The 27,290-nt window shown below is 33.6% G+C and overlaps 1 protein-coding gene across 1 annotated transcript in view; it reads left to right on the forward strand.

Annotated features, from left to right (window-relative positions):
- EPHA3 (EPH receptor A3) overlaps positions 1–27,290 on the forward strand; it is a 353,619-nt gene that overhangs the window by 20,010 nt on the left and 306,319 nt on the right. The window lies entirely within an intron of this gene.

The raw sequence follows: 27,290 nt of genomic DNA on the forward strand, positions 1-27,290 counted from the left end.
TTTCTTTTCTTTTCTTTTCTTTTCTTTTCTTTTCTTTTCTTTTCTTTCTTTTTGTTTTTCAGAAAAAAAGATCACACACATTTAGAAAATTCTTGTTCTTAGAAAATTGTGTAATAAGTACCTAAATATACCTTGTTTCCAAGTATAGACTGTGGAAAATGCAAAATGCTATTTTGAAATACTTGTGAGAGGAACAAATTTGTGTATTTCTTCTCCTACTCTCATCCTCTTTTCAAAGAGATTATAATTACTTCCACTTTGTATCGGTATTCAGTCTTTAGATTTTTGTGCCTAAACATACTGATTTTTACGGTACTACCAGCTTCTTCTTCACCAGCGGATGTTTTACATCAGGGATACTTCATCTATCTGTCATCTTTGAATCTGCTTCTCTTCCTGGTACACCTTGACATTGACACAATGCCAAAACCTATCACATAATCAGGACTTGGTTAGTTGCTTTGGAGGGGAGAGTATGAAGTAAGCCAGGATTTGGTTTTCCCATAGGTGTAAACGGAATCAAATGATTAGGATAAAAGAACATCCTGGGTAGTTCTGAAGAGTGAATCAAAATTCTGGATTGAGCCGGAAAACTCATTTAAAATTAATCATCCTAAAATCAAGCCTAATTTTAATTCTGATTTTATAAATTTGACTTTTTCATTACTTCATCAGAGCATCTACCCCAAAAACATGCTACCCAAGGATATATGAAAAGCAAAAACCACAGTGACATTTTACTAATAGCTACTTATATATGCTTTAAAAAAGTCAATAAGAAATTAACTCATATTTCAAAGCAACAATCTCATGTTTTCCTTTAAAGAAGGTATAAAGAAAACATATTTCTATATATTAAGAATTTAGGGAGAATACTATGAATTCATTTTACCTTGTGAATCTTACAGATTTTGCGATGAAACAAAATTGGCACTTCTACTTCCAGAGATATGTTGGGGGTGGGGAGGAATGTTCTAGAACTCTACTACATAAGGTGTGGGACATGCACCACCCAGCAATATCAATCCCCCAGAGATTCTTAGATATGCAGACCCTCAGGTCCTGCTCCAGACTTTCTGAATCAGAGTCTGCATCTTAATGTGGTCCCCAGGTAGTTGTTGAGCACAATGAATTTAAGAAGTACTACTTGAGGGGCGCTTGGGTGGTTCAGCCGGTTAAGCGACTGAGTCTTGATTTTGGCTCAGGTCATGATCTCATGGTTTTTTAAGGTTAAATAAACTTAAAAAAAAAGAAAAAAAAGAAAAAGGAAAAGAAAAGAAAAAAGAAAAAAGAAAAGAAAAGAAAAGAAAAAAGAAAATAAATCACTACTTAGGATAACAGACCTTTTGGCCTTTCCCACCTCTTGCCCAATTTCCTACCTCATTTTTGTCTACAAACATTTATGGTTTTATCAGTTTCTCCTTTGGCTTACAATTGCCTCAGAGAGGCATCCTCAGGAGCTGGGCCTTTCTCCTCTTTGTTTTCCTGGTGCATCTTCTTAAAGCCTTGCCTTCCCCTTTTCTGATGCACTGACTAGCCTAAAACAGCTGGCCAAGCTTTCCACATTTATCATTAAAACTTGCAGGGAGGGAAAAAAAATATCTCTGCAACAGGTCATGGTATTTATAATACCCCAAGACCCCAAAGCAAAAAAAAAAATAAAAAGAGGGAGAGATGTGACGTGGTGCTGTGTAGTGTGTTTTTCCTTTAAACTGTATCCCTGTATTATGTTAACCATAATGTCCATAAGAAAAGAAGTAGCACTAATTTGGAAAATGTTAGGTTAATATTCATTTCTTTCTGGGAAACTGATGAATTTCTTGAGTAAAAGTGCTGCATAGTAAATTAAATTTTGGGAGTTAACATCCTTGCTTTTACAATTGGTTGTGCTTTTAGACTGAATTAATTATTTTTATTGCCTAATCATTGCCATTATCAATATGACAAAAATATATTAATTCTGTATTTGTTTTTAAAGGAAAGTAGATAGTTAAAAGTATTGTGATATCTTTGCTCCAGATTTTCCATATAAAGTGACATGTAATAACTGGAAAAAAATTGAACTTGTTATTGTTTTGATTGATTAACCCTAATAAAAGCAGTACATATGTTTGTAGGTTAGCTAAAATATAAATGTAAACTTCAGAGAAAAAAATTTGTAACATCATAACATGTTGAATCACTGAAAATCCTGCTTTGTGTGTGTGTAAGAGAGAGAGAGAACACTTAAATTCTACTCTCTTAGTATATTTCAATTATTCAATAAGTGTTCTCAACTATTTTCATCATGTTTTACATGAGATCCCCAGAACTTATCTTACAGTGAAAGTTTGTGCTCTTTTACCTGCTTCTCCCTATATCTCCTACCTCCAGCCCCTGGCACCCACTTTTCTTCTGTTTCTATGTGTATTTTTTTTTAATTCCACAAAATAGTGATATCATGCAATATTTGTCTTTCTCTGTCTGGCTTATTTCACTTAGCATAATGCTCTCAAGGTCCATCCATGTTTTTGGAAATACCCGAGAAAATCCTACTCTTTTGATTTAGGGCAGTGGTTTTCAGTGTGATGGGGGAGGTGGGTTGGAAAGGAGGCAGTGTTTAGTTTGCCCCATGGAGATATTTGGAAATATCTGGAGATGTTGTTGTCACAACTGGGAAGGCAGGACACTGCTGGCATCTAGTGTGGAAGGTCAAGGGTGCTTTCTAAACTAAAATGAGCAGGGAGGTCTCTCACAGCAAAGAATTATCTGGTGTTCCCTTGTTGAGAAACCCTTTCTTAAGAGATGAATAATGGTGCTCCATCAGGAGCTGTGGTCACCAAAAAGATGCTAGGACACTGCTGGCAACTTCTCTAAATCTCAGCCCTGTTCTCACCTAAATTCAAAATCTTTTGAAGTACAAATTTAAACAAATGATTATGTTACCAGAGCTATATAAAATTAATATATTTGAGGGAAAGGCCCAAGGGTGGCTCATTCATTGATGTATCTTCTTTCCTATTTCTGTTCTCCCTTTTCCCCAGAGATATATTCATGCATAAAAACTTACAATTAACCTATATAATTTTCTTGGGAGGAGTATTTCTATCTATTTTTAAATGGTGCTTCAAATCTTAGAGGTAAGAAAGTATGGTACTATACCATTAGGCCTAGAAAAAATTCTCTAAATGAGTGTCTGGGAGAAAACTTAATGAGACTTTGGTTTTCTCTATATTAAATTCTTGAAAATAATACTTAAAATTTGTAAACTGAAATTATCAGGGTGTTATTAACATATTTTTTTTAATTTTTCAAAATATAATTTATTGTCAAATTGGCTAACATACAGTGTGTATAGTGTGCTCTTGGTTTTGGGGGTAGATTCCCATGATTCATAGCTTACATACAACACCCATTGCTCAAAATTTATTTTTTAATAAGAGTTTTATTTTTGGCACTAAGTTTGTTCACCTTAGTAAAGCAGATATAACAATTACCTTCTCTTCCTTATAAACTGTGAGTTATAATATATGAATCTTGGGTATAATTATATTCAGAAATTTTATTAAATAATCAGTAGTTTAAATATTCTTTGATTTAGAGGGGTGCCTGGGTGGCTCAGTTGATTAAGCCTTTGACTCTTATATCAGCCCAGGTCATGATCTTGTGGTTCCTGAGATCAATCTCCACATCAGGCTCTGTGCTGGGTTTGGAGCCTGCTTGGGATTCTCTTCCTCTCTCTCTGCCCCTCCCCTGATTGCTCTCTCTCTCTCTCTCTGTCTGTCTCTCAAAAATAAACATACTTAAAAAAAATATTCTTTGATTAGAGGACAATCAACACATGTAAAACCCATGTATATTTTTGGATTACAACTTTGAAAAAGTATTTTGCTTAAATATGACTGTTATTTAAATTGTTTGATTGATTGATAATGCCAATCTATCATATAAGCTTTACTTAGTATATATATCATTATAGAAGAGGGATCAGAGGGAGTTAAAGCTGTATAATTTTCAGTTACAATTATGATGGTATTGATGTGCTTACTAAGTAGTACAAAGGAATTTAGAGCCTCAATTCACTTAATTACAGACTCAAATAAGGGGAAGTGTAGAAAAAGCAGAGTCTGAAATGAGTGATCCATGTATATTTGTCGATGATAGAAAGAAGTCTCAAAATTAGCAAATGTGAATTTTTATTTTCTACCTTCCCCCTTTTCTCAACTTCTTTAAATTTTTTTTTCCTTAAAGATTTCCTTAGACATTTATTGGTGCCTTACCTATGGTAATGGACTTAAATTAAACAACAACAACAAAGCAAAAACAAAATGCTCTTTTGGCAAAGAAACCCTGTTGGTTGCCTACCCGCCATCTGTTTCCTGGCTTTTTCTTGAGAATGGAACACCCATATTGTTTAGGTTTTCACCTTCTGATGTGTTCTTGGAAAGTGGCCTCTCTGCCACTTTGTGGAGAGAACATCTGAGAGCTAATCATGATAATTACAGTAATTTTGTCAGTGATTGGTTTAGGCAAGAGTAAGTAAAGCCAATGAGGCTGGATCAGAATTCTACTGACTTCTGGGGAAGTTATCCTCCTGATAAAAAGAAATGAGGAGAGGCTAAGTACTTTGTGCCCCTGGGCTTGCCCTGTGAAGGCCCAGTGTCCCTGTGTAGAGCAGTTGTGCTTTCCTTATGACCAGAAAAGTGGAACCCAGTGAACACTAGAGAAATTGGCCAGGAGCCCTGACACAACCCTGATTTGTGTAAAAGAATTTTCCTTGTTTAAGTCACTTTTGTTAGTACTTCTCATACTTTCAAAGTAAAGACATTCTGATAGAATACAATGTTTAATTTCCCGATCAAATATCTTAATATCTAGGGGCACCTGGTGGCTCAGTTGCATGAGAATCTAACTCTTGATTTTGGCTCAGGTCATGATCCCAGGGTCCTAGGATTGAGCTCCACATTGGGCTCTGTGCTGAGTGTGGAGCCTGCTTGAGATTCTTTCTCTCCCCCGCTTTGTCCCTCTCCCCTGCTTGCATGCCTGCTCTCTCTCTCTGTCTCGTAAATAAATAAAAGTTTAAATATCTTAATTTCTAAATGAAGACTAGGCAATGCATAATTATAATTATGTTATTTTGTTAATTATATCTTATTATTTGGACTTCCCCAAGTTATCTTTTTTTTAGTGTTTTAGTATGATGTCAAAGAAAATATGCAGAGTGGTCAAATAGAATGAGCACATTGTTTAGAATCAGACACTTGTATTTGAAATCTGGCCTTGCCATTTATTGCTGTGTGATCTAATGTAGGACAATTAACCTCCATTAACATTTGTCCTCACTCTTAAAAAAGGAAAAACAATAATTTCTATGTCACAGCACTTTGGAGTAAATGATATTTGAGCAAATAAGGTATTTCTGTGTATCCACCTATGAAAAAATATATATGATAATGCATGTGAAAGAACTATACAAGTATCACTTCTTATTCCTAAGTAAGTTCGATAATTTCACCTTCTAATCTTAAATCTCAGACTATATGTGATATCTTGGATTTGGATTTGGGAGAAGGAAAATTGATAGTATTTCCTGACATTTCTATTCAGTTAAGAGCCCCAAACATTGCCTTTGACATTACATGATTGTTATACCATTGAAGCTGTGCAGTCTAAAGTTTGGATACAATCTTGACACTATATTTTGAATTGAAAGAGTCAAAATGTGGGTGAATGGGTCCAATTATTTTCAATTTTTAAGTGATTAGAATTTCCTCAAAATTTTATTATTTCTCCTTCAGGGAGTACTTCTGATTGTTTTACATGTCACTCTCCTGACACCCCTCCCCCTACCTGCCAGATACCCCCCAGACTAGCATATCAGACTATTAAGTTAATCTGGTTTGTTCTATGTTGTTTGTCCACAGCTTGAAATTCTACATTAATGCAAATATTTCATTGATACTTGTTTCAGCCAGGAAGGTGAAAACTCTGTGAAACTGATTTCCATCATGAAATTTCCCCTTTTCTTCACATTTTGAGTTCCTGGGTTAGTTGTCCATAAATTAAAATTGCCTGAACAAATGAATAATGAAAGCTTTCCAAAACAAGGAAGGATAACTAAGTTAACACTGATTATGTATTTGTTGAAAAAAAAAGGTTATTTCCAATCGGTTATTTTAAATGGTATCTATTAATGCTTCCACTTCCTTTTTAATGGCATAAATGTAAGTAAAATTATAACTATATGAACACACCTTATGTACTATAAATATATATAGATATATATATATATATATATATGTTTATATTGCATACAATATTATGCTGGTTTTTGTACTAGCAGGTCTATTTAGTTAAGTATATTTAGAAAATACTGTCAGCTTTTGAGTTGGAAGTTAACTGAAAAGAAAACTAGCTAAAGACAGCTCTATATTGAAATTTATCTTGATTGTTGTTTAAGGGTAAAAATCCAGAATCCTGCAGATGAATTCCATTTAACTAAACATAGACATGTTTAGAATTGAATGAATCATACAGAGGAGTGGAAATTATAAAAATACTCTCTGAACGATGCATTGCTTTTCTATTTTCCAGTTTAGTGTAATTTGCCTTCCGTAGTGGAATTATTGCCGTGTGTGAAGTCTGGATTCTAAGTCTTACCTACTGGATTTCTAGTTTTCACTTTGTGAATGGTATCTAAAATGCAGTAAGACTATTTTGACAACTAGGTGTCAACAATAACCACCTGGGATTCCGCCTTTATGAATCACAGTCTAAATTCTGCTTCATATGCTGAGTAGTCAATCCAGGAAAATCAAATTTTTGACACATGTGATATGTGATTCTGGGTCATTTGAATTTTTGTTGCCTACAATGAACGATACTACATACTTTAAATATGTCACTCTCACCTATTGTGCTGACCCTTCGAGGAAGGATGTCTGATTAAATTAGAAAAACATGGCAAAGTTTTACAGTTTGTTTTTTTTTTCCTAACCTTTTCTTGAAACAAAATGCACCAAAGTAGAAGGGAAAATATGGGTAAGTGTTAGAAATCAGCAAAGATAGAATTTATTCTAGCACCATTCAATTTATAATAATTATGTTACCTTCTATTTGTTTTAATGGAATTTTTATCAGTGCTTTAAGAAAATAGAAACCACTTTCCGTTGCTAATATTATGTATTTCTATGTTCATTCAAGTTATTTTTCTATGTTCATTCAACTTATTGTATATTAAATTTGCTGAAATATGTAAATAGTATACAGCAGACTGAATATCAGTATTTTTATTGCTAAGAAATATCCAGTTCCTATACTATTTTAAAGAGTATACTTAAACACTGCTTTCAAGCTTCTAAATTTTCATTTGAATATAAGATATAAAAACAACATATGTACCTTAATGGAAGAGTTTCAGTTCTGTTGTTCCATTAAGCATAAGTCAAGAATTTTGATAGAAATTTATAAAAATTAGTAATTTGCCCAAAGTTATACTTACTTATTTCTATCCTTCTTTTTAAATCCCATGGGTTAATGATGTTGATACTTAGGTTTATTATGCCTGGTAGTTAATTATTTTTGAAAGATTAAAAAAAAGAAATGTTTGCTCTGGAAAGAAATATAGCATGAAACACTTTTTAAATATGTCCTGTATTGAAAATGATAGCTATTGGACCTGAGAACATTTAAAGGTTATACTATTTACAATACAAGACACTTAATTATTTCTGCAACCTGAACAGCCCATTGATTACCATTTTTTCCTGCTAATAATGCCAATTTTAATGAATAAAAACCATACTAGTTTCTTAGAGGTTGCTTAAATCATTTATTCCCTTTCCATGAAACGTATGAAGAGAAATATCAAGGGGGCTAGTGTACTGAGTTTTCTGAGTAGCCTACATTTACAAGTTATTTTCATTCATCTGTTAACAATGTAGTTTGAGAGATGTATGTGTGTGTGTGTGTGTGTGTGTGTGTGTGTGTGTATGTATATATATGTTATATATAAAACTACATAATATAATAATTATAAATATATAGATTGAAATCCTTAGTGTAAAATTTATATACAGTAGTTGTTAGAAATGGAAAATCCTTGGTACCGAACAAGACCTATTTCATTAGAAATCCTGAGGGTTGGGACCCAGGAATCTGCTTTTCACAGACCCTCTGTGTGATTGTGATGCCACTCAAGTTTGGGAATCACTGTACTAGAAAATCATTATCTGCTATAATGAGGCCAGCATTACTTATGAAGATATTTAGTTGCTGCTTGATGCTTTGCTGTAGTTCATTCCAGCCTCTTAATTAATACAGCACTGTTCATGATTCAAGATTAATATAGCTCTGGATGTTTTTAATTTAGGATTTGACAAAAACCATATAGCAAGAGAATACAGGTATTTTACCAGCAACTCGGTGAATTTATTCTTTGCAGTTTGTAACAAGGATTCATTTTAGAATCATCATATTTCTCTCATATAATCAGGGGATTCATTTTTTGAATTGCATGTATATAGTGTTTATACATCTGGCATCCATTGCTCATGATAAAAGAGATGACATTAAAACCTAAAGACTAGAAAAAGTCATGAATTAAGTGATAGGGAAATTGCAATAAGGAATATGAAAATCCCCTTGAAGAGTTACTAGAATTTAAGGTTGTCTAGGGAACGACTATGGGATGTTCCTAGAAAGTGACAGGGATCAGCTTATAGTGGATTTTATGTGCACACTAAAGACATTATACAACATTCAAAGGCAACATTTTAATCACATGATTATGGGGGATGTTTTAATTGAAGAACATACAAGAGTCAAAAAAAACCAGGAAAGCACTGTGAAAGTTCCCATGGTAGGTTGATTAGGAACCTAGTATCTGCTTATATGTATTTGGTTATATAGCTTAGTGATTTGGCATAAGGTTGAATTTTTACTATTCTACTAACATTCCAAGAAAGGATATTATAAAAAATAAATTTTTATTAGTGAATTATTTTTATAATAAAAGCATAAAACAAAGAGAAGCCAAATTTGGAGAATTGAGTTGTAAGACCTTTGGAGGACTCAGTAGAAATGAAAATTATCTAGTAAACTAAGGAAGACAAAGCAAAGGAAGAAAAAGGGAGAGCATAAGATACTCTAATGGTAAGAGTAATTAAATTTCTCTTCCCTGTGATGATATCAGTCTATGTTTTTGGGGGGCACCTGAGGTTAATGATAAGTTAAACTTTAGAAAAATGTAAATGGTGACCTCCCTTCTCAATGTGAAGTCACAAAACTATAGACCCAGTAACTAGAGAGATTCAGCCAGTGCAGGAAGAGGGAAGAGATGCAATGTGGTGGTTTTAAAGAACTTTAACTCCCAGTCTGCACTTGGATGTTTATTCCATGCCATGAAATCCCAAGAAAGCTGGTAGTCATAAACTTTATGGATTTACTCAAAGTCTTCAGTAGGGATTAAAGCTTCTGAGTGGTATGAATCAGTCTTTTAAACTCTTCTTGCTCAGAATTTCCCTAGATCCATTTGTCATTTGTACCCTTAATGTTGGATGCATGTGATAGGTGGCCATTTTTTATGTAGAATTAATGATATCACTTTGACTTCAATTTCGCTGTCTTCATGAGTGTTGGAAAAGCAATAAACAATGTCATCATAAGCCACAAGAAAAGAACTCTGTGGAATTTTGTGAAAATGTTTATTAATAGGGCTGCTGCACTTATTATTAAGGGTAGCAAAATTTGATCTTATTTGGAGCAGTAGAATATATTCAAGTTGCTAATCAATTTTAGAGGTAGTAATGGCTTTAGAAACCATCTAGTACAATTCTCCAGTGAATGTTGACAAGCAGCTCCACCTCTGGGAGTGTTAGTGACTTGACCAAGGTCATTTCATTGCTTTCTGGGTCTGAATTCATGCTTTTTTCATTATTCTCCTCTGTCTTACTCTGGATAGTACCAATGAAGATTTTGAATTCCATGGTTTACTACTTAGCAGATTGGAAACCATAAAATTTCAGAACTATTTTGTCTGAGTGTCTTACAGCACCCTAAATAATCACCACATCTTGGGATACGTCACTCAACATAGAGCTATTTTTCTCAGCAGCTGAAAAATGCTGATCTTTCATAAGACCAAGAGGAAAATTGGGTTGCATAGGATTATTATTAGCTCTCTGTTCCTGTATACATATCCCCCACTCCCCAAATCACAGCTGGATATATGATCCAGGGACTGAGATGTCAATGAATGACTAAGGATTTTTAACTTATTCTCTGACAACTAGAAATTGATTTTAGTTTTGATTCAAATATGAATCTGAATTTACTTGCATTGAAAGGGTGTTTTTAATTGTTAGCTTATAACCAAAGCAAATCTCCTATAATTTCAGTTTTCATAAGAACCAATGAATGTTTTGAGATATTAAAAAAAAATTAGTACATAATCTTAATGTGACTAGTTTTAAAACAAGGGGTAGATATGTTATCTTCTAGCCAGTAAATCATGTTCAAGCTTTAAAATGTTTCTAAATGGTTAACTTTATTTTTTTTGTATTCTGCATTACTAAAATAGTAATTTTTAGTTGTATACAATTTAGTTGTATACAATTTTTTATTGTATACTTTTTATAAAAATATATGGACTCTCATGTAGTTTTCCAAATGGTTTGATGAGTAAAAATTAGATTAACAAGTTAGTTCTTGAACAAAATTTGGAATCTAAAATATAAAAATTGACCCAGGAGTTTTATAATCCAAGAAATATTTTGTAGTGAAATTTACCATAAATTGGTTATTAAACTACTAAAATAACTACTTTTTCTCTTCCGAAATAAATTACCTCAATTAAAAAAAAATCCCAGTAGTGGTAAACATTTTGGGGGGAAAACTAAAGGTGGTAGCATTGTTTCAGAAAGGAAAATATATGGGATGTTCTCAGTTTCCAGAATTTTTGAATTCTCAATAGTTTATACAGTATAAAAGGAGTTTGTAAAATCTTTAGTATATTGACATTTATTCATCATGTTGTTTAATAACTGCTTGATCTGCTACTGTCTGCTAAGCACTATCATATGGAATGGGGATGAAATCATTACCAATAGCTAATATTTCTACAATGTTCTATATTCTGTTAGCATGCTTTCCATATATCAGCTCATTTAATTGTTACAACAATCATATGAAATTTTACTTTCGTTTTATAGAAGAATAAAGAAGTCCCAAAGAATTTAAATAACTCAAACAAGATCAGACACCCAGTAATTGTGTCAGAAATGGAAATTGGTCAGACTCCTTACACTGCATATATCACCCCACCTCTCTACTGCCTGTTTTAAGAGAAGTAAGGAAGATATTTCTTGGCGAAGCTTAAAGTTTGGTGCAAGACACCAGTCCATGAACTGGCAATTACAAGACAAAGAAAATCATCAATGAGATACATAGTAGGTACAATATCACACCATATGTGTCATCAGTTCTGCTTGGCATGAGTCAAGGAAAATTATTTTGAAGACGTTTTTAAGCTTTAAAGATCAATAAGAATTTACCAGGTATATGTGACTGGGCAACACACACACATGAAGCACAGACTATAAAACAGCATTGTATGTTGATCAAAAAACAGCCCATGTCATCTGGAAGTAAGCTATCGAGAGAGTAAGGTGATAATGTGTAAAGGAAAAATAAGAGAAAGTTAGAATTTCCACCTGTATTATAAAGAGCTCATATAGCATGCCAAAGGGTTTAGATTCTCTTAATAGAAAATTGTTAGGCAGTCTTAGAATGAGGAAGTTTACTCGGTGCACTAGAGGTACAAAGAAGAGTTGGTTTCTAGGGTCATCTGAGAAAGATACCTAGCAGGGCACAGAAAGGAGGTGATGGATACTGGCTCAATGTCTGTTTTATAAGAAATGATGCCACCTGGACATAGGCAGAAAGAAGATGAAGGATTCAAAGATAATTTCTGATATTATGGGTGATTAATGATGACTTATGTGTATCTTAGTTTCCCCTAGATGAAAATTTCTTGGATTTTCAAGTGCCTCTGGATCAACTACAGGGACCACCTCTATAGTTACAGATTGCATTGCTCATGATGCCAGTCCAAGGGCCACACTTTGAGAATCAGTATCCTAGATCAATGTTAAAGGATTTCCCTGAAAATAAATTAGAGTAGTTTGGTTTTATGAAACTTAAAGGATATAAATTAAATGAATTTAAAAGGAGAGAGGTGATCTCTTCTTTTAAATAGTTTCTTTTTAACATTTTAAAATTTATTTTTGAGAGACAAAGACAGAGCGCAAGCAGGGGAGGGGCAGAGAGAGAGGGCACAGTCTGAAGCAGGCTCCAGGCTCTGAGCTGTCAGCACAGAGCCCAGTGCAGGGCTTGAACCCACAGCCGTGAGATCATGACCTGAGCTGAAATCTGACACTAACCAACTGAGCCACCCAGGTGCCCCAAATGATCAATCAAGATTGAGAATAATTTTTTAAATACCTTGTTATTGGCACATATATACAGGTATAAACATGTATATTTATTTTCATGTGTGTATATGCACGCACATACATGTCTGTATTTATGGTAGTATCATTACATAACCAAGGGTATCTATATGCTATTCCAGCATTTGAAATTCTATATCACTGCCTCAATATTTCCTGAATTACAGAGAAACATAGAAGCTATAAAGACTAAGTTTTCAAATAGATGGCCATGGGCAGTTGCAGGAGGTAATATAATATACTTTTAAATTTTTGACAAATCCCCCTATGGGTATTTTGGTAGTAGAAGGTACTTAGAAACAAAAAGTAAAAATTTTATCCCAATATTAATTTTATATTATGTAGTATTTATAATACGAAATAGCTAATTTCTTAAGAAATGTTGTAAAATAGACTCATGATATGTGATAAAGAATAATTAGAAAATAAAAGATGAAATTTTAAATAGAATTTTAAACAATTGACAACCTTAGGAAATGTTCACGGGTTAACTTTTCTCTTAGTATTTAATTTCCCTTTGAAAAACAATTCCTTTAACATCTGATTAGATGTAATATTTGTAGAATGTATGATTCTCAACAGAGACATAGGTAGGTGTTATACAGCAATATTTAAACAGGAGAGGAATAATTCCTTAACCTGTTATAGAAGCAGGCAGTCATTTCATAGGAAATGAGTATAAACAAAAAGAAAATGAAATATCTCGAAGCCCTTATAAGCAGATGAACTAATTCTTTGTTTTTAAGTTTATTCATTTATTTTGAGAGAGAGAGAGAGGGAAGGAGGGAGAGAGAGATGTGCATGTGTAAGCTGGCAAGGGGCAGAGAGAGAGGAAGAGAAAGAGAATCCCAAGCAGGCTCTGCACTCAGCATGGAGCGCAGCACAAGGCTTGATACCAACCGTGAGATCATGATCTGAGCCCAGAAACCAAGAGTCAGACACTTAACAGACTGAGCTACCCAGGCACCCTGCAAATGAACTAATTCTTTTTTTTTTAATTAAAAAATTTTTTAATGTTTATTCATGAGAGAGAGAGAGAGAGGGAGAAAGAGAGAGGATTATTGTGAACAAGGGAAGGTCAGAGAGGGAGACGCAGAATCCAAAGCAGGCTCCAGGCTCTGAGCTGTCAGCACAGAGCTCGATGCGGGGCTAGAACCCACACACCACAAGATCATGCATGACCTGAGCCAAAGTCAGATGCTTAACCGACTGAGCCACCCAGGCGCCCCTCAAATGAACTACTTCTTGTGACCTTGGGCTAATTTTTTTTTAAGTCTCATGAGTATTTTCATTCATTTTATCCAAAAATTTTTTGAATAGAGAGATGTTTTAATGTTTTGATTATTACATTTTAATTAAAAATTTAAATTAATGTTAATTGTACGTGTGTTTGGAATACGTACTCAGTAAACATACATAGGTCTGAATTGTCACCTTGGAAGATTAGGATGTACATCTCTCATGAAATACCATGACCAACATGTACCAAAGAAGGATTTTCTTTTAATGTAAGGACAATGATGTCTAAATTTTATATAACTGTATTTACATAACTGTAAATCAGTTGGGGTTTAGTGTAGTGATTCAAACCACAGATCCATCAAACCTTTCAATAACTTCACCTGGTAGAGATTCATTTTATGCCTTTTCAAAAAAGGACATAGACCTAACAGTGCTAAGTAAAGATTATATTCAAAAATATAATTAATTGATTGAATGGTTAACCATCTGTAACATGTTTAAGAATAGGATGGGGAAATCTCTTTGACCTTTGAGCAAATTAGTAGATGTTTTTATATGAAAAAAATTCTAAATGTTACTTAGAGAGTATTTCATAAAATATAACTAATTAAAAAAAAACTTGGCTTACAAAAGGAGCCATAACATATTTAGCAAAATATTTAAATACTGAATTCCATAGGATATCTACATAGTTTGGAAGAGAAAAATATCATTGCGTTTAATGAGACCAGATCCTCTTTGCTTTTTCTAGTTTGCTTTTCGTCTTTGTTTTGAAATATGTACTGTAGCCTCTCTATGAGGAAGACAAAGTTAAATAAAAAGCTGTCATTTTAATTAATACAACACAAGCTGTACTACTAAGTGGCTTCAGAAGATCTGTTGTCATTTGATTCTAGGTAATTGAGAATCAGTCATTGAATATGTATAAGCACCTCTTCCTCTAGACATTTTAGAGTGAAAAGAGAGTCAGAAACCATCTCTGCTCACAAGGAGTTTTTGGTATAGTCATGTGATTGTCTCATTCTTTTACATCCAGCTTTCAGAGCCAAAGATGAATGTGGTCTATAGTAGTTGGACATTTAGTTCTGGCTGTTGATTATTTCATGATTATGTGTGATGCTGGTTTTAAAAAGTTTATTTTGAAGAAATGATTTTGGATTTATAGAAAAGTGGCAAAGAGAATACAGATGGTTCCCATATAATCAAACCAGTTTCCCCTAATGCTAAGATCTTATATAAGCATGGTATACTTGTTAAAACGAAGTCATTCACATTGGTATATTACTATTAACTAAACTACAGATTTTATTCAGATTTCACTAGTTTTTCCACTAATGTTCTTCTGTTCCAAGAAGTAAGAAAATTGTCCCCATCAATTTCTATTCAGTAATACATTTTATACCACATACAATATAATTGTCATCAATTTAAGATTAATAGACTTTATTTCTTAGAGAAGTTTTAGGTTTACATGAAAGTTGCACCTGAGAGTTCAGAGTCTACATATACTCTCCCCCTTCCCAGTTTCCTCTATAACTAATGTCTTCTATTACTGTAGTATGTTGGTTAAAAATGATGAAACAATATTGAAACATTATTTTAACTAAAAACCATAGTTTATATTAGATTGTACGCTTTGTATTCTACAATTCTCTAGGTTTTACCAAATACGTAATGTATGTGTCTACCATTTCAGTATCATACAGAACAGTTTCACGGCCCTAAAAATCCCATGCTCCATCTGTTCATCCCTTGCCTCCTCTTGGGGCATTGTTTTTTTTTTTTTTTTGCTATCTCTGTGGTATCCCCTTTTCCAGAAAGTCATATAGCTGGAATCATATTTTATCTATCTTTTCAGACTGGTGTCATTCACTTAGCAATATGCATTTAAGGTTCCTCTGGTTATGATGCTATTTTGCATTTGCGTTTAAAACTTCTAGTTTTAAACATGGCCCTTTTGCATTCTGAATTTACCAAACAAGTCTTTGTTCGTGTTCTATTTCCATTTTATGCTTATTGAGGACTGTATTTTTGAATCTGGTTTTCTTTTATAATTCTTGATCTGAAGTAATAAAAAACCTTTGAATGCAATTTACTTAGGAAATATCTGAACCTATCAAGATATTCATTTCTTTGCATATTATCACTTGTAAGATAACACAATTATTTCTCTTACATTTATTGTTACTTTTACAATACCATTCATCATTTGTTTTTGGTCAAATGGACTCTCAAATATTGTTATTTCCTCATTTTCCAAACACTTTGTGTCTGCAGTGACATGAATTGTAATTATTTATACTTCTCAATTTCTAAGGCTAATTATTAGGCAATTTAATGAGAGGTGAGGAAAAAAGTCAGAATAGGCACAATCTACCAACTGAAGTATAACAGTTGGTTGGCTGATTTTATGATTTATTTTGTATGATTTAAAACAAGTTAGGGAGTAGCCATCATATCATTTTTGTACTGTCAATAGCAGGTATTTGATAATGCCACAGGATTTGATAGAACATCTAAGAAGACAAACACAAAATTAAATCTACCTTCATATAGACATTTCTTTTCCTTCACTAAAGAAAAATAGATTCTTATAAAGAACTTTTTCTTCCTGATGATTTATTTGAGAAGGAGAGAGAGGAGGAGGGATAGGGAGAGGACTAGAAAATTGGTATTTTTTGCTTACAATCAGTGTTCTTAAATTTTTGCTCTAAATGAATTTGCTTTATTTTCTTTAAATCAAATGTGTTAGAAGTGCTTTATTTTAGTCAATTCTGTGTATACACACATGCAGGGGGAAACAGACACACAGAGACCCATGAAACGTCTTTTTCTTACATAGATTCTTCAGCTAAACATATAAAAGCTTTGTTTATTTTTTGTAATAATACCCATTATATAAACATTCTTAATAAAACCATTCTCTTATGTGGACATAGCCAATTTTCAGGTGGATATGTTCTGTGAGTTAAACCAATTCTTATCCAGATTATTTAAAATAATGTAGAATGGGGGCAGTGGGTAGTTAAACATCTGACTCAGGTTTTGGCCCAGGTCATGATCTCACGGTTTCCTGAGTTCGGGCTCCATGTTAATCTCTGCGCTGACAGTGCGAAGTCTGTTTGGGATTCTCTCTCTCCCTCTGTCTCTGCCCCTCTCCTGCACATGCTGTCTCTGTCTCTCTCAAAATAAATAAACTTAAAAAAATAAGGTAATGTAGAATGATCTTTTTTTGTATAAAGGTTCAGAAGATACTGTGACTTTTTCTTTATGAATTGGCCTGAATGTATGATATTCAATACTTTACATCCTCTTCACTGAATAAGTTGATCTAAGTACCTCAAATTTTAAAAGTCTACTCTTCCTTCTGTATTATCTATCTTAGATAATGCATTAAATATCCACTTAGTCACTTGATGTAAAAGACTTTTGAATCAATTCTGATTTGTTGTTTCTTTTTATCCATATTCAATTATTCACTACTTCCTAAGGATTCTTTCTTTAATATGTGTAGAATCAATTTTTTTTCTCCATCTTAACTTGCTAGGTTTCAGGCCAGCAACCATAACTGAAGAAGGCACCTGTGTGTAAAAAGAACTTTGGCTTAAATAATAAATAAATTAAATTAAAGAAATCACTAAATGAAGAAGAAGAATAATCAAAATAATAAAACAAAAAAGATGCAGTGTCAAAAATGAAACAGATGCTATTTCTGAAAATTGAATACTTCTATTGAGCCTAACCTTATGATTGATCCTCACCCGTGAGGACCTTTTCCTAAGAAGTGTAACATGGGGCAGAAAAGGATGCTGGTAGAAACATAAAGATAATGACTACTGACTAATAGTTGAAATTGTGAAATGACTCACATATTAGCAAAGAAGAAATTTAATAAAAGTCAGCTTGGGGCGCCTGCGTGGCTCAACGGGTTGAACGTCCGACTTGGGCTCAGGTGATGATCTCATGGTTCCTGAGTTTGAACGCTGCATCAGGTAGCTATCAGGGCATAGCCTGCTTGGATCCTCTGTCTCCCTCTCTGTCTGCCCCTCCCTGCTCATGCTCTCTGTCTCAAAAATAAATAAACATTAAAAAAATCAGTCAGCTCATTTGACAATACCATGCGGTGGTTGGTAAAAAAAAAAAAAAAAAAAAAGGAAACCAAAATAGGAAAGTGTGTGTGTGTACTCGTATGGGTGTGTGTGTATTAATTATTGGAAAACTAAAATATATGTTAAAAGGAAAATATGGTTATATAATAAAGTTGATTAAAATATTACAATAAAGAATAAGTGTATTCAAGTATACTTGGTTTTTTTCTGTGTCTAAAAACGATAGGATTAGTAGCTATGGATTTACTGTTTTACAGGAAAAACTTCTCTTTCTTTCCCTCCCTTTCTGTCTCTCCCCCCCTCTTTTTTTTTCCTTCGTTTGAAATTTTTATTGATAAGCAGAGAAGACAGGAAGTGCTAAGTAAATTTTATTTAAGAGCACATGAAAAGGACTTATGAATAAATTAGATGGTATGACCATCAGAAGTTACACAAAATGTTTTCATCTTTCACGGAACAGAAGCCCAAACTGAATTTAAATTTAGTTTTCTCTTTCTTATTTTTAAAGGTTGAAAAAAGGTCAGAAAAAAATTAATGCTTTTTAAGTTGGGGACAACCTGTGTTTTAAAAAACTACATGTAACTTTTAGGACAGTAAAACAAAATGACTCTCTTAGAACATCATTAGGGATTACTTTACTCTGATATTGATTTTTTAACCTACCGATCTCAGGAAAGTTCTGTTTGTCATTTCACTTATAGAAATAGTCAGTTGGTGGATACATCTGAGTTATTTTCAATTTTCAATTCATGTCACTTGCACTTCCATCAGGAAAGGAAGAGAAGAAATTACTGTTTTTCACAGAAACTACCTAAATTAGGTATTTGCAAGTAGAAACTAAAGTTTAGTTGAAGTCACATTATGAAATAATTGTGAAAGTGCACATCAAAAATAGGACCTAAAAGTACTGAGGCCCAAGGAGCCACAATGACATAATGCAAAATTCGATACGAGCACATAATGGTCAAGGGATCCTAGGCCTTTAAAAGGGATACAGAAATTGCAGTAAAGTCCATAGTACCTCAGGAGTCTATTGAAATAGAGAATAATACCATGTCAGAATAATCGTAAAATCTTCTATAATTCGGTGGACTTTGTGGAGTATTGGTTTCTTCCTGAAACCAGGTGTGTCTGACTTGATTTTACAGATACAGACTAAAGCTTGTATTAGGTTTTGCCTTTGAAAATTATTTATTTATTCTATAAATATTTACCAAAACCACTGTATTTACTGATGCAGTGCTAGACATTTAAAACATTTTTAAAGTTTATTTTTGAGAGAGAGAGAGAGTGACAGAGCGTGAGTGGGGGAGGGGCAGAGAGAGGGAGACACAATCCAAAGCAGGCTCCAGGCTCTGACCTGTCAGCACAGAGCTCAACACCGGCCATGAACTGAGCCAAAGTCGACGCTTAACTGACTGAGTCACCCAGGCGCCCCAATGCACTTTAATTATTAGACACTTTAATCAATTTTTAACAAATGTGTCACTCTAATACAATAAAAAATAATAGGTAATACTGTAATGGAAAAGTTTTATGGGAAATCTGTACTATCTGCTTAATATTCTGCAAACCCTGACTGCTCTCAAAATGAAGAAATACTTTTTAAAACTATCAGTAAATCTTTAACAAACAATTCATTCAGTGATTCACAATTTTACCATTCGATATGACATATTATAAAAATATAAAATAATAATGTAGGATTCTGATGTAATCTGTGATGTTAAAGGCAGAATTTTGTAATACAAGCAGTGACACTATTTTTGAAATAAAAAAAAAGAACCAAGTTAATACACTTTAAATGCAAAAGAGTTTACTGGGATGTCCATATGTGATAGAAAAAGGAAGGGTGATTGCTATTAGTTAATAGGAGATTTTTAGGTGGATTTTTCTGTCCTCCTCTCAGCCCTTATAACAAAGGGATAAAATTTGTAATAGAATTCACAAGGCACCAAAATATATTCCTGTCTACAAGTAGCAGCTTGTTCTTAGGTTTTACTACAACTTACCATAGGCAATAGATCTTTCAAAGGTTCTGTTGCTGTATAACCATTTTCTTGTATCTCTGACTCTGCTCAATGACACTGTTGGCACAGAAAAGGATATGATTCTTAGAAGATATTGGTTGCAAAGCAATGTCCTCATGATTAATTAAGCACATGTTATGTCAAATTATGTCTACTTACACAAAGTACAGTGCAGATACAAAAGTCAAAGTAGTAACAAGTAACTAGACTTCCATGGGGTATAGTTGAATTCAAATCCTTTGAATTTTGAACAATATTGAAATCATCTCTGGTCTTCAAGAAATTTTGACGGTAAAATTTGACATGTATTTTTAGTATATATGTCACTTGTTTATATTTTATATGTATAGATAGATAAAATGTACGTTAAATACTGAAAAAAGGAAACTTTAAAAAAGGCTAAAACATATATGAATAGCAGGGGCCTTTGTGTCTCATTTTGGAAATCTCATAGTGTAGACAATAGATGTCTTCCTTCATTTTCTGACCAATGGTCATTTCCACATTTTGAAAATCCACGTAACTTCCCCAAATGCAAATACACACCTTTAGGAAAACTTCAAAATACTGATAACAGATCAACAAAATTCTATGTGACTGAAATGTTTGCTAGATATCAACTTGAAGTTAATATGTATTAGTTTTTTTATATGATTCATTACTTACCCCATAAAAAAGTGACAGATTGATAATGCATATATCCATTGGACACTCATAAGTTTGACATTTTGAATCTGAGAGTTGATTTATAAATTTGTACAAATTCTACCATCTTAAATAAAAAAGGCTTACCACCTTTTTCCTGTATTATGCTAAGCAGTAAACCCTGTGGCCAAAGACATGCTCAATGTTTTAACTTTGTTTCAAATTTTTTTTTTAATGTTTATTTATTTTTGAGAGACAGAGAGACAGAACACAAGTCGGGGAGGGGCAGAGCGAGGAGGAGACACAGAATCCAAAGTAGGCTGCAGGCTCTGAGCCATCAGCACAGAGCCCTATGCGGGCTCGAACTCACAGACCGGGAGATCATGACCTGAGCTGAAGTCAGACACTCAACCGACTGAGCCACACAGGCGCCCCTCTTTTAACTTTGTTAATGAAGGAAATTTTATGAACAAATTAAGTACTGTAAGAGGAATGGGGTGATTGATGATTCATAAAAAGAGCAGAGAGATAGTCATCATGGCCGGATTGCGTGACACTGAAAATCCTTTGTGTCTAATCGCCTACTCCGAGTCCTTTCTGCTAATGATAAGAATCCCTATTTTATTCAGGCTGACTCTGTGTCCTGCTAACGGAATACATCTTCTGGCTTCTATAAAATCAAAGTGTGTCTGTATGACACAGTGTCAACCCATGTGATGTAAGCATTGGGGCAATGACTGGCACTAAACATGCATCTTGTGACATTAGGATGAGAGCCACATACCGGGGGCAGTGTAGTGAGGAGCTAGGAGGAGCTGGATCGCTGGTTTCAGGGTGCTGCCCTAGCAGATAGAAGCTGCCTACTTCTAAACTCTTCATGTGAAAAAATTAGACCTTGTTTACTAGTGAAGATTTTCCAGTTTCTCTCACTACCGGTAGAATAGAATTCCTAACTAATATAAAAATCATATTTTAGTAAAACCTAATATAAGTTGAGCACGAGTATATATATATCAATATGCACATTCTGCATTCTGTATATAAACATGATATTATAAATAATAGAAGTTAAATAAAACATAGAAATTAAATATTCATGAAATATACAAATCTATTTTATAGTCTTATATACCCTGAAGCCCAAGAAAAAAACCCTTCTTCCAAATTCTCTTTGTAGTGATCCATCCACATTTACTTTTAAAAATAATAAGATGCTGACAGTTATGTTTTTGCTCTTAATATCAAAGCTATCCCATGGTAAAGATATTAAAAATTTAATCTTATTTAAAGGGAATTTTTCATTTGAAAAAGACTTCTAGCCCACCTTGAGATTGTAAAGTGGATTTGTTTACATTATTTCGTATACGTTCCTGGGTATTTTAATTCATATTTCTCTGGATCACAAAAGTAACCATCATCATTACGGTGTCCATATTAACTTGTATCCATGTGTTCTCTGTTTATCTGATTACAGTTCTCAATCCTATCTCTAGATCAATGAATAATCAGAGGCAACACAATGTACATAAGTCACCTATACGTTAGAATTAACAAAATACTCTAGTTGTCTACTTCCAGTAAACCTAAAACAGCCTCCTCATGCTGTTTCTTATTATGATTAAAGGCTCTCAGAGACTGCACAGATCCTTCTCCTCCACCCCCAACCTCCTTTCACATATGGAAGTTTTAACTTAGGGTCAGGACCATTCAAGATGTCTAGGTGATTTTACTCATCTGTTTCTATGAATAATTCTCAGGACCTAAAGTGTTCATACTGTTAAACATTTTAGGGAGGACTAATGGAATACATACTATTACATATTAAAAAATGCTAGAATTCACAGTATTATTTTTTCATTTATTGTTCCAACCTCAGAAACTTAATTTTCTAAAAGAATGTGCTTACATTTCCTATCTAGTAAAAAAAATTTTTTTTTTTTGCAGAACGAAAAAATAGTATAGTGCAGAATGAAACCATTTTTATGATTATAGGAATACATTTCTACAAAAGTGGATGTGAAAAATCACAAAGCAATTGCTAGTATATTTCTAGATGAAAGAGGAAATGTAAGCCTATATATGCTGACAGTAGTTTGAAAAGATTCATTAGGAGCTAGTAATAAATTCCAACATTTTTGATTACCAATTTGCTGGGTAAGTTTAGAACAAGTCTCTCAAAATTAAGTTTTTTGTACTATCTGTAAATTTATCTAATTATGATATTGTCTGTTTTTACAAATATTATGTGTATGTTTATAAATTATCGTAGTTGAGTGGAGAAAAATTCTATAAATGATTACAATAATGTGTATTTAAATAAGCATAATTGTAATAAGCACCATACTGTATGTTGATTGCTAATTGGCCTATGTCAATAATCAAAGCCATAGATGTTTAGAAACTGAAAAGCGCTGTATGAACTGGGGTGGTTAGGGGAAGAGAGCCTCAGCCTGAAGTTCAGCTTTTCCTTGAAGGGTGTGTGTAAGTCCGTGAGATGATGTGTTGCAAATTCACTTCACTGAACTCATGAGTTGCCTGTTCTGCCTTTTCTTTCCGCGCCCCCGCCCACCCCATCAGTGGCTCCATTTACTTTGCTGTTGCCTTTTTGTTTCCAGACTTCTCCAACATACAGATTTATATATTCAACTTTCTTCTTAACATCATCTCAAATTAAACTTATTAAAAACAGATTTCCTCTTTTCCTACGTATCTGACTCACAAAATGTACTTCTCCTGTAGTCTTCCTCCTATTAGTTCATGGCCACTTTATTGTTCTGGGTGGTCAGGCGAAAAAATGTGGAGTCAATGCTGACTCTTCTTTTTTTTACATTTCACTTGTAATGGTGGTAAATCTTGTTGGCTTTCCTTTCAAAATATATTAAGAGTATAATCATTTCTTGCCTCCTTTGCTGCTACCACCCTAGCCAGGACACCACCATCTTTTTTTTTTTTTTTTTGCTTGGATGATGTATAAGTTGGACTTCCTGCTTCTGCCTTTGTCCCATTACAGTTGAGGGTCAATTTCTGACAAAGAGTAATCCTACTAAAATGTCAAGTCTACCATGTCACTGGTTTCTCCCAACTCGGCAGTGGTTTTCCAACCCACTCAGAAAGCCAAAGCCCTCAAAATTATTTACAAGACCCATTGTATATGTATATATATACATATACATATACATATACATATACATATATATGTATAATATATATATATATATATATATACACTACATCTTCTGTATCCATTCATCCATCGATGGACATTTGGGTTCTTTCCAAACTTTGGCTATTGTGGATGGAACTGGAGGGTATTATGCTAAGTGAAATTAGTCAGTCAGAGAAAGACAAAAATCCTATGACTTTGCTCATATGAGGACTTTAAGAGACAAAACAGATGAACATAAGGGAAGAGAAACAGAAATAATATAAAATCAGGGAGGGGGACAAAACAGAAGAGACTCATAAATATGGAGAACAAACTGAGGGTTCCTGGAGGGGTTGTGGGAGGGGGGATGGGCTAAATGGGTAAGGGGCACTAAGGAATCTACTCCTGAAATCATTGTTGCACTATATGCTAACTAATTTGGATGCAAATTAAAAAAAAAATAAAATAAAATTAAAAAAAATTATTTACAGGGCCCAGATGATTCTCCCTCCAGTGGTATCAATGATCTTATCTTCTCCCCTTCCTCATGCTGCTCCATCCTGGCTTGTCCCTGTGGTGACCTTGAGCAAGTCAGGTCTGCTTTTATCTCTGAAGTATCAGCACTTACTCATCTCTCTACCTGCAAACGAAGCCCATCCAGGAGGCTCCCCCTCTCATATTCTTCATTTCTTCTCCCTTCAAATGCCAATCTCTCAGTAAGGCTTCCTTGATCACTCTATTTTAAATTTCATTTCTTCCCTCCCCCAAAACTCCCTGGGGCACTTCCTACTTTTATCATCTCTATAACACATATCACTTTCTAACATTTTTTATAGGATATTTTATTGTTATTATTATTATTATTATTATTATTATTATTTCTCCTTCCCTTAGACAGTAGGGCAGGCATTTTATGGCCCTTTTGTTTTTCAGTTTATTTCAAGCAGCCGGACAAGCCCTGATACAAGATGAGCACTCAACAAATATTTGTTGAATGCTTCAATAAATTAATAAATGTAGAAAATAGTATCTTCTGCAGAAAATTATTAGTATCAATAGACTATGTGTGCTTATGTAATGCTAACAGAGATGTGTAAATAGAGTATATAAAGTCATAATCTTTTTAATTTTGAAAATACTGATTTGGGCCCTAGTTTCTGAAATTGCTTTGTATAATGGATGGCTATAATGACAAATATTTTAAATCCCTGACCAAGCAAGGGTTAATTTTATAAACCCTGCCAAAAAAAAAAATCAATCATTTGTTGGCCATTTTGTAAACACTTGTCTGTAATTGGTTGATTGGTCAAATGACTGAAGAATGTAATACAAAGTTTTCAGAATCAAATAGATGATGCTTTAAAAAGAATGGAGCTTTAAAAAAATCAATATTTTATTTGAGACATTAGGCAGTTATCCATATATTTCATCCAAAGATAAATGACATACTCAGTAGGCTAACTTCTTTAAGCCACACTAAAGTGTCTAGGAGCATTTATAAAATCATTGTTAAAGTGGAACAATCATAAATATAAAATGTGATCAATTTGTTTATCCACAATCCATTGACAAGAGTTGATATATAATCTTTAAATCCTAGATAACTACAGAATAATTGTATTATATCTTCAGCTTCGCTTTATTGAACTAAGAGGACCAACCATCACATAAAGTCTTTCATAAATTATAGTCTTCTCTGCTTTTTAGTAATACCTTTACCCAGAAAGCTACATATGATTTTAATCATTACTTTTTGGTTCTTTCATCTGTGTAGTGTATAAAAGGGAACTGATCAATAGGAAGATAATTGTGTTAAGAGGTTGGGAAGATTTTTGTTTGTAAAGATAAAATCGCATTAAAGAATTCTTGAAGTCTATTCAGAGAATCATCTATTAAGCACTTACTGTGAGTGTGTCTGATAGTATGGTACATTAAACATGAAAAGATGACTGTATGGCATGATTCCCAGGGTGACGAGTTTTGGAGTAGTAGGCACAGAAATATCTATAAAATTAATAAGTAATGAAAAGTATTCTGAAATATCAATAATGATCCTATATATTCTTCATCTTTAATAGTTTAGAAACTATTAAATTGTAATTGTGCTTTCACCCATTCTGTGTCATTTATTTAAAACAAATTTCTCAAAGTCCAGGAAACATATAAATTAGCTTTTTTTAGTTATTTAATAAGATTATCAAGTCACGTTTAGTGAGTGCTAACATTGTGCTGGACACTGACAGCATATGTTATGTGTATTACTTCATTGAGTCTTTCCAGCAGTGCATGGATTTTGAGCAAGCTATTAATGAGAAGGATGCTAACTACTACAGATGAGAGAGTAAACAAAAATTTTAAATAAGATTTCAGATTAGATGACCTATGATAGCAGTCCATTTTGATTTTGAGAGTGGCTTTTGCACTGTCAACGGAGATTCTGGAAAGGAAAGGATCAATACGTTTTCACAATGCTAGACCTCATAGATATAATTTGTAAAAGAAAAAAATACAGCAAATAGGCACAGTTTTACAGTTATATTTGAACAAGCTTAAATTAAAAAAAATCTCATATACCCATTGTTGAGGGTTGGGTTTTCTTGAGAGAGTGAAAATATGGTGCTAGTGATTTCTTTTCTGGATTACCCTTTTCTCATCTTTGAAAACATTGAACAGATTCATGATTTCTACAGTATGTAGTTGAATGTTGGGAACCAAGTCCTGCTGCAGTGGTAGGAGTAATTACAGCTGTCAGTTCTTTCAACATGAGAAAACAACCTCCTTTCAACTTTACAAGAAACAGATTGTAAGTATCTAAAGGAAAAGAAATAACAATCTTTATGTGATGAACAGTGTGGTGATTGTTAAAGTAGTCAACTTGGTCACTTGGAGGGATATATTTACTGGAGGCCGCTGGGAAGAAGATAGAGTTTATATGCAAGTCCCAGAGTGTTTTATGAACGAACAAACAAAAACAGGAGTACTAAATATCTTATCAGGACAAGACTAATGACTTAGACATTAGGACAAAGACAAGATTGGTAGACTTCTCAGGGTAGAAAAGTTATGTCTAAAGAAACTTGTCTTAACTGCTTTCATGTGACTTTTGTTTTTTATAAAAGCACTTCTTTGTGTCTGGGTGTTCCTCACATGAGGTTTATTTGGATATTAGAAATCAAGGACTTCCTTTAACTAATCAAGAAGAAAGTAGATGAAACTGAAAAAAGTTGAAAACATGTTACAAAATAAGGATCAAGCACTCTTATTTTTAGCTGATCTTCAATAAATGAAGTTTATTTTTTTAGCAATTTGTTTAGCGTGGAGTGATTGTCCTTTTATTCTGTGTGTGTGTGTGTGTGTGTGTGTGTGTGTGTGTGTGTAGGGGTGATTTTGTGTGCTTGTGGCAAAAGTAGGCCAAAGTGCCAGTCTTAGATGTCTAGGACCCTGGAGGAAGGGATATTCTCTTTTTTGCTTTTTATTCCACTGTGAAGTAAACTTCAAGGTCTGTTTTTCTAGCACGTGCTGTTTTCTTCCTCTTAATGAAAATTTTTATTCCTTAGGTAAAAATAAGACTGAGCTTAGCAAATTATCAAAACAACTTAGCATTCAAAAGCTGAAAGACAATATTATAATG

This window comes from Panthera uncia, chromosome C2 (genome assembly GCF_023721935.1).
Source record: "Panthera uncia isolate 11264 chromosome C2, Puncia_PCG_1.0, whole genome shotgun sequence".
Taxonomy (NCBI): Eukaryota; Metazoa; Chordata; class Mammalia; order Carnivora; family Felidae; genus Panthera; species Panthera uncia.